Source organism: Poecilia reticulata, linkage group LG15 (genome assembly GCF_000633615.1).
Source record: "Poecilia reticulata strain Guanapo linkage group LG15, Guppy_female_1.0+MT, whole genome shotgun sequence".
Taxonomy (NCBI): Eukaryota; Metazoa; Chordata; class Actinopteri; order Cyprinodontiformes; family Poeciliidae; genus Poecilia; species Poecilia reticulata.
Genome location: NC_024345.1, coordinates 13,501,885 through 13,511,262, shown reverse-complemented (window position 1 = coordinate 13,511,262; position 9,378 = coordinate 13,501,885).

Below are 9,378 nucleotides of genomic sequence, written 5' to 3'. Positions count from 1 at the left end.
ACCTGAGAAGCATTTTTATTATTTTTTTTTTACCAATTTTTGCCTGATGTGTTGCTACAAATTATTTCTGCCAAATATTGCTGGATGAAATGTGACTCAGAGATACTGAGTTATTATTATATTTGCTGCTCCTTACAGTGTAATGGATTATCTGAGGTGGCAGTCAACTGACCTGCCAAACTTTCCCACCAAGCTTTGGGCCAGAAATGTAAATCAGTTTGCATGCAAATGTTTAGATATTGCCTTTGTTTTGTCTATATCTTTATTTTAACTTTCAGGTATAGGAATCTGTGAAGTGGAGCCAAATTGTTAGAAACATAATTTTTTGATTTATGACAGAATTTACATGGGAATGGATTCATATAATATATAATATCCAATCAGAAAATAATTTAAAAAGACAGCATTTGCTTTTCTCACTTTTACATGTTTATCCATTTCCTTTTGGCTGAGATACTGTTCATGGATTAACATAATTTTCTCTGCAAGATAAAATACAAAACTTCTTTTAATGAAAGCCTCCTGATTAACAAAATAAACCTTTAACCATTAAATATCTAGTTATGACAAAAGATAACGCTGCAACGTGACAATGAGAACTGAACATAAGATATGCTGTAGTTTAAAAACTACATGTATTTAAATGCACTTGGCACTTTGCATGCCATAATGTGGATTCTACAGTACAACCCTACTGCTTTCCATTGTATTCTGCTTGTTCATTATTACTGCAACTCTGGTAAACTCCAAAGGCTTCTTGGGCCAAAAGCAACATTTAGCTCTTCCAGCAAGTTTCTGGTCTGGACCCAGAGAGACATGCTATTCAGAGGGAGCCATTTGAGATGCATTGTAACCAGGTGCCCATACAACCCATTTCCTTTGTTGAAATGAGGCATTTTGCAATAAATATTATACAGTTTGAATGCTTATTTGTTTCCTGTTCAACAGAGTCTAATTTGTGAGCAAAAGGCCTTGATAAGTTGTGCAGCAGAGTTGAGAATGGGTTGTACTCATTAAAAGCTTGCCAGATCCTCTGCCGATGCCAAACAGCTTTTGGAAGAGGTGTGATCATGTGGAGCAGCATCTCCTTTACTGGAAAAACAAGGCCTGTCATCAATGGAAGCCATTTCAGTGTAGAGAGGGATGAAGCTATACGACAAGCTGTAATCCCACATGTCCACTCGTCTTGACTGGATTACAAAACTCTACCACAGAGTTTGGTCTATCAAAGTATACGTCCAGAATTTGGTACTGGAGAGGATGGAGTGGCTTGTCCATAGTCCTGACTTGACTGACTTAAAAAAAAGAATACCTATTAAAATTAAGAAATTCTTAACAGCCAATTTGTCTTGTGTCTTCAAACTTTCATAATCCAATCCAATAAATGACACTAAATCAATAACAGAGTAAATGTCTTTGCATTGGCGCAGGGGGTTTGGCAAGTTTTTCATGGATGCAACCCACATTCACAACTCAGCTGCTCAAACCACAAACTTGGGTTTTCTGATGGTATGAGATTTATAAATAAACAAAGATTTTAATAGAGAAAACAAACCTTTGGCTGTTTGCATCCAAGATCTCATTCTTTCAGTCATGATTAAAGGTGAGATTTTGCTGCATAGATGGATGAATAAATCAAAGACATTGTCCTTGAGGTTAGCTCTTTGCTTACAGTGATGGACATTGATTACATGAAGCACTGCTATTACGTACATAAATGAATTTTGGAAGCATGTTGACAGGTTTTGCCATATAGGAAAGAATAGAAATGTAAAGCGTCGTGGCCTTAGTTTTGTTTCAGAATTTTACGCTTTCAGTTTCATTCCTGAGATTTTCTGATATTTATTGCCGTACTTCAGAACAGCTATGTTGCTGTTTTGCCAACAAGAGTATATTCAGTCATACAGCAGCCTTTCGTAATGTTAAACCACAAAGGCCCTATTGGGAGGATGCTGTTGATGGTACTGTGATGTGTACAAGGAAAATGTTTAGTATTTGTTTCCGTTCTTGCAGAACTCATGCCAAGAGATTATTGTAAGAAATAGACTATGAGTCCAAAAAATGTTTTAGCGTTAAATTTTTCCCACATTAAGGCACAACAAAATAATGTCAGCTCAACGTTGGGTTGAATAACCACCGGGATCTAAGAGCAAAAAGATCCAAATGGGCATACCTCATCATAAAGCAGCACAGTATTAGGCTTACCCTTCCAACCTCTCTACTTTATCCCTCTTGCTCTACTTGCTGCCACTCAGCGTTTTATATACATGCAGAATGAAAGCTTGTTAAGCAGTAGCAGCCAGGTTGCAAGTGACATGATTTGAAAAAGAACTGATAAAAAAAAAACATTGTGAAAGAAAAAGAGCAATTTTGAAAAATAAGCAACAAAACTGTGCAAAATAATAAGTATACTTCATAACCTCCCAAGTAAAACCAATGACGCAGCTGACATCATGTCTAACAATGTCTAACAACATTTACTTTAGCAGATAAATGTATCTGCCTTTTAATTAAAAAGGCCGTGATTCATTGCGCACATAAACATTTTATGATTTACAGACACAAAATAATTAACCTCTTTGCAGGTTTCACAAAATTATGCCAAACGCTAATAATAATCAGTTGAATGATTCTACAGAATTACAACAAAAAATTATAATAGAAAGAAAACTAGAAATACATTTATCTACAAGCAACTACAGCATTATTAGATATTTTACAATACATGTCAATAGCTTTGTGATGATTATCACTACTTTTTACAAAAACAAGTTTTACTAAAACATTGCATTTAAGCTGTGTCTTCTATTAGCTTATTTCCTTAACATATACAGATCAAAAAGTCAAGTTTAAATAACTATTATATTGCCAAATCCCTAAATTTAAAGTGAAACGTGAGCTTTCCTACTCAGGGATAAGATTTCTCTGTTCTCAATGCTGCTGCAGTTTATGGTGACATTCCAGTGAAGTTTATTTAAATTGCTTGTGCACAAGCAGGTCTTCTGAATCCAAGTGGTACTTGATGAAGGTGCCATCATCCTCAATGAGAGAAATAATTATCACTACAACACATACATAAGCCTTTTATTAGATTAAAGACCACTTTAATAGACTTCTATCAAGAGAGAGCAGTGGCTTAATGTAATTGGCTACAAGGCAACATGTGGAGAAAAGTATCAGAGAAAATATTCAGCAGACTTATAAGCCCGGCTCGATCACAGCCCTCCTTCATCTTCCCATGAAGCTTTATTTGACCACTTTTATCACTTCTGTCCTGTGATCTCACAAGTGTGTCATATAAATGGCTGCCGCGTTCTGTTTATTTTTCCAATCCATAATACATAGGGTATCTAAATCCTGCTGGCATGTGCTGGAAACAGAAAGAGAGCGAGAGAGAAAGAGAGAGAGATAGAGAGAGAGAAGGCAGCTTGCTAATGGCGTGAGGCATAAAGGCTCAGAACAAAGTGGCAGAAATACATACGCATAAGCCACGAAGACCCAAAGAGGCCACGCACTGTGGTCTGCTGGTTTGAGAGGTGGCAGCTTAAAAAAGGCTTTAGGCAGAGTTTGATCTCCTTATGCTTGAGAAATATTTAAGATCAGCTGGCCAAGTGTTGCCTCATACACACCTGACTGCAAGGTCACCCAAAATTGCATTATAATTCAGTTCCCCAGAGGAAACAAATTGATCTGCAGCGTAACCTTTCTCTATTTTTATCCAACACCAGGTCTCCTCTTTGTTTTACTGGAGATTTAGCCTGTCAACAACATCCCCGGTGCTGTTACTCATTCATTTCTTCTGTATATCCTTGAGCCTGTTTCATTAACAGGCACAGTGCAATGTATATGACAAAAAATACACAGCAGGATGAATATGTTAGACCTAGCATTTACAACCCCGCAGTCTGTATTTAACAGGGATTTATAGTTTACAGCTGGTGAATGTCATGAGTAGTGTAGCACTTAAATCTGGGCTGAATAAAGTCACTGTGAACAACACGGCTTCCTGGTTTTTAAAATGCATGCTTTCAGGTAAGACCAAATATAATACCAAGCATTTCGACATTTTGTGTTACATTTCCTTAAAAGCACTAAGCAAATTTTTACTGAAACAAATTAATAAAAGAATACTAGTAAATAGATGATGAAGTCAACAAACTATAGGTTCAAGAAAAAAGTAAAAAATAGATTAATCAATCAACATTTTCCAAATGTTGTACTTTGTAAGTCGGCCACTTGGGGCAGGCTTTAGAGGTAATACAATTCCAACCAATATGTATATTTCCATTTTCCCTACAGAACTGCCTTAATTTCTTTTGGTATAATTTCACCAAGTTTTCAGAATGAAAAATTGAGTTGCTTTAGCTGAGTTGGTTCTGTATTAAGTTATGTTGGTCTATTATTTTGTCTCTATTTATGTTGGTCAGTTACAATCAAGCTGTACAGTGGAATAGATGTTGATGGTCTTATGGCCCAAATGGACAAATATTCCAGTCACTCTTGTTCAACAGATGTAATCTCTCTCTTAACTCTTGATGAAACGTTTATGTTTAAAAGCTGCAACAGCTTTAAAGTGGAGAAAAACAACACACAGTACTTAATGACTTTTACTTTGGTCGTTATCAGTGTTTTGATAGTGACCTAATAATAATAATTATCTCACTCTCTGACAATCTTTTCAAATATTGTTTTTTCAACTTTTGGAGCGATGATGGTTAAAAGCAAATACAAACACTCTTTACCCTCGGATCTCCAAACGGCACAAATGTTAAAGTGCAAAAAAAATAAAAATAAAAATTTTAGTTTGTACTTATATGTATTGTAAGTATTTATTGACAACTGCATTAGGTTTAGAAGTGCAGGACTTGCTGCCTGGACAAAATGGACATGGACAAAATGGCCAAATGAAGTCAAAAGACTGCTGATTGCTGGCAAATGAGGAGATCAAGATGGACGGACAAAAGTATGGCAGAGTTTCTTCATTTATGGAACACCCTGGGATTTCCTTACTTTTCAATCTGCATGGAGATTTCCAATCACCCACTCATTGCCTCTCCCTCTTCTTACTCCTCCTCTCACCTGGAAGGTTCCTCCTTTGCCACGCATTCATTCATCTACCAATCTCTCATTGTCCCTTGAATTAATTCTGACTTGTGCTTATATACTCCTCAGAAAACCCGTCCTCACTCTCCCCAGATTTCAAGAATGCTGTATCAGTTTCTCTAGAGAATTAGTCTTCTTCTTGTGGCTGTCTCCTGGAGAAATGAACAGGTAGACGACACTGCAAACTTGCCTCACTAGAAAAAGCATATGCATAAACATGCCAAGCCACAGATCCAATAGGAGAGAGAGGACAGAGAGGTCTCTCCCTTGATAAAGAAAACATGAAGACAATTTAATTTTTGATCCTTCAAATTACACATAAAATATTTTCTCAATCACATTCGTTCCAGTCCTTTATATCTTTGCCAACAGACCAAGATGACTTTTCAGTATTTTTATTGACATGCATTCTGAAAGTAATAGAACCATGACCCCTTTGAAATTTTATGAGATGGAACAATATGGCTTGTGCTAATTTCAGGAGGGTTGTCATACCTAACACTAGTTTTGATATGACAACCCAAAACTAGTTTTAGGTTGAAGGTAAAAGGAAAGATTATTTTGGGTTCCTGGAAAAGTTATTTTAAAATGTCAGGATTACAGTCCATCAAGAATATGTGGTTATAATGGGAATGAGTGGGATCCAAATGAGACAAAAAGTAAAGAATGTACACAAAGTGGATATTTTCTTTAGATACCTCACAATCAGAAGATGTGCCAGATATTAGTTGACCAATACTACTCTCGAAGGTGCTGTTCTCCTGGCAACTGCCGAAACCGGACTGGTCCATCAGATTGCCAGACAGAGTGGCATGAATGATCACTCCAAAGAGCACATTTCTGTGGCTGTAGAGTCCAGTGGCAGAGTGCTTTACGCCACGACAGCCGATAATTTGTGTTGCACTTGGCAGGGGGAGGTTTACATGCAGTTTCTCTGCCATGGAAACCCATTTAATAAAGCTTTCTACACACTATTTCACTATCTGAATATCACATAAAGACCTGGGGTCTGCAGCTACTGACTCAGAAAGTCAGTGTGCCAGCTTGTTCACAAAGCTGGTATACCAGACCCAGAGTCGCAACTACATATTATTCAGGTGTATGCGAAGACATCATCGGCACGGGGCCCCCTCCAGATGGGGTTTTGACGCCCCCCTGGTGCAGCGCCCCTATGCGTTGCATGCGCTGCATACCCACTTTTTGCGCCACTAACCAGACATGAGAATTCCTTTAACTGATGTTTACTGTGTGGGAATATCATACATCTTCAATCGCCATAGTATTTTTACACCTCAAGTACAATGTAGAACTGATAAAACACATAGATGACGCACAAAATGTTAACTTCACTGTTTCAGCTTACACAAGATATATGATATACCACTTTGGCCTGCTAGTGAAGAAGCTGGTGAACTTGAAGACTCATTTTTTTTTTCGTCTTAGTTGTTCTTAATTAGCAAAGAGTGGGGTCCGGTCACATCAACTGTTTTCTGAACTTAGCGACATCATTGTACTCTTAAAGTAGACTTATCAAAGTTATCATTTTAATTTCACTTACATATAAAATGTTCAGTCTTTATTCTTATAAATACTGTAAAACATTTTGAAAAAAAAAACAACCACTTAAAACAAATATGTCAGATGAACCTTCTCCATGCCGTTAACATGTGTGGCTCCTCTCAGCTACATTTTGTGGTGAAACATGAAAGAAAAGTAACTACAACTGTTACGGTTAGTAACCTCTGTTCCCTATGTTTCTCAGTGTCTGCTGACTCCACTCATAACGTTATTTTCTACTTCATAGCTTGTTTCTTATTATACCTAATTGTTTCCACGTTGTTATAATACCACGAACAGTTGACTGAAATTAAATATTCAGTAATAAAATCATGTCATGGCTAGGGTTTTGGGCAGATGGGATCAAATGATGCTTGTATCCGTTGTGCTCCTGAGAGCGACACATACTTTCACAAAAGTACATAGAACTGTGAACACAGTCAACATACAGCTGTGTCTCTTCAATAAACTTCAATTTTTAATGCAGAGAAGTTTGCTGAACTGTTTGGCTAATGTTAGCGTCTGTATTCTTTGTTTTGCTGTGGCTTTTTGTGATTTGAACAGCACCAAATGTGGCCCCACGTCTTCTACTTCATAAACTTAAAACTTTAGTTTGAACAACACAAGATGTATTCACTAAAGTTTCTGCTGAACTCAAAGCTCTCCCTTAAACGTCTGAAAATTGTTTGGTAGCAGCTCACAGAGCAGGTTACATGACACAGACAGAGGGAGAAGAAGGAGGAGGAGTTAATGGAGTCTCTCTTTTTCAGTGTGAACAGTTGAAAGTGTTCACTATGAACACCTTTTACATTGGATTGTGACAAAATAATTTGTGTTGCTAAACAGTTTTGAAAGCTGCAAACCCTAAACTAAGCTAATAAATAGCTAAGAAAAACATACCTGGTTTGACTGATTTAAAATCTTAGACAGCACTCCAGTAACAGAGATCGGAAATTTAGTGTTTTTTAGGAACTCATCATTTAGGAACATTTAAATGGGGAGATGCAAATGTGTAAAATTAACATTTTTGAGCTTTATATCATGTTAAATTGTTATTCATTCATCCCAAAAATACATTGAGTGCTGAATTAGCAGCCATTCAGGGGTGCTTAAATGTTTGTTCCTACAGTGTGCCGCCTATTTTCACAAAGCTCCTCCCACACAGACTAGTGGCAGCAGCAATTAAAAAACACCAGATGGTAATGTGAGTCTGCTGAGCTTACCATACAAACTACTTCTCAGTCCGATGCTCCTAAGAATGGTTGTAAACGGCATAAGTGAAAGGAAAGGCATTGTTGTTATGACGTGCAGATGATGGCATTTAAGAACAAACAGGAGTTTCTTAAAAAGACAAGGATCAGTTTTAAGATGTCAAATTGTGAAGTCAAATTTCTCTCAAGTCATTTCTGATTTCCAACAACTGAAGATAACATAGTTACTTAATTATGCTATAAATATTGTCACTTTGATCAAAGCCATAATAATCAAAGCCAGTCTCTCCCATAATAAGAGCAAAGTGACATACTCGAATTTTGTTTTGTTTAAGATTCAGGCATTCTTTTGACTTGGCACGACTTTCATTTTGGACATTAGGGGATTCTTGTCCTAACTTGCATTTTGGGTGTGACTAATATTTGACCACTGCATGAAATCATGTGTTTTGAGTTTGCAATATTAGCTGCCATGTCAAATGTCTCATATGAGGGGCTTTGGAGGATTAAAAACAAAATCCCTAGTTTCTTTATACACTAGCTGCAAGCCTGCCAGACAAACACACCCTGCAGTTAACTGTTTGGCTACTCCTTTACTCATCTGTGCTCATATGTATGCAATACCCCATTAATATTTCAGCCTTTAACCCAAAGCTAGACAATATCAGAGGAACATGAATGTCATCTGTTTCAGAAAGATTATTAAAAGAAATAAAAATTTGTCTGGCTCCCTCAAAATGTCTCTCAGCAAACATTAAAAATGCCATTCTTTTGTTTTCTGGGCTTTTACTTGAGTTTTTTTTATTACTACTTTATTAAAAATTCGTGACTGGGAGCAGAGTTTTATACACAGGCTGCTGTTCAGAAAGCATGTCTCCTCCTGGTCTCCTGTTGGTTATGCAAAGCAAAGCAAGGGTAAACAGGTGCCTGTTTTGAGATTATGCAGTGCAAATGCACAATTTAGGGCTGAGCTTCACACTCCTCTACCTTTCTGCCAAGTTCACTTAAGCTATGAACTATATGTGGTTTTTATCCCACACATCAACTGTATCATGCGTTGCCCGTCTTGTCTTGATTCCCGTCTCTGATCCCAGATTTGTCCAGGGGCATTATCTGTGATAAAACTTTAAAACTCCCATGAAAGGATGGTTGGAGGCAATGCAAGATCAAAGGTTCTCCTTCTAATATATGTTGTTAAGAAATGCAAGGATCCAGGTGAGCTACTGGTCTGTGTAATTATGCATGCCAAGTGTTACAAAAAAAAAGGTTTTTTTTTTTTGCCTCCCCAAACCCAATCAAGGCAGCTTGAATGACAGCCTTGCAAAAACTGTGGAAAAAGGAAAAAATGAAAGTGACTGAACTGGAATAGAAGTGTCGTAGAGAGAAGATGGATTCCTGTGCTCTCAGTGGAAAGCTGTCATAACAGTCCTCAGCAGCTGTTCTGGGAGCAGCTAGGAGTTGCTGGAAATGTGTCACACACACCTCCGATCGGCTATACAGGCCTAGG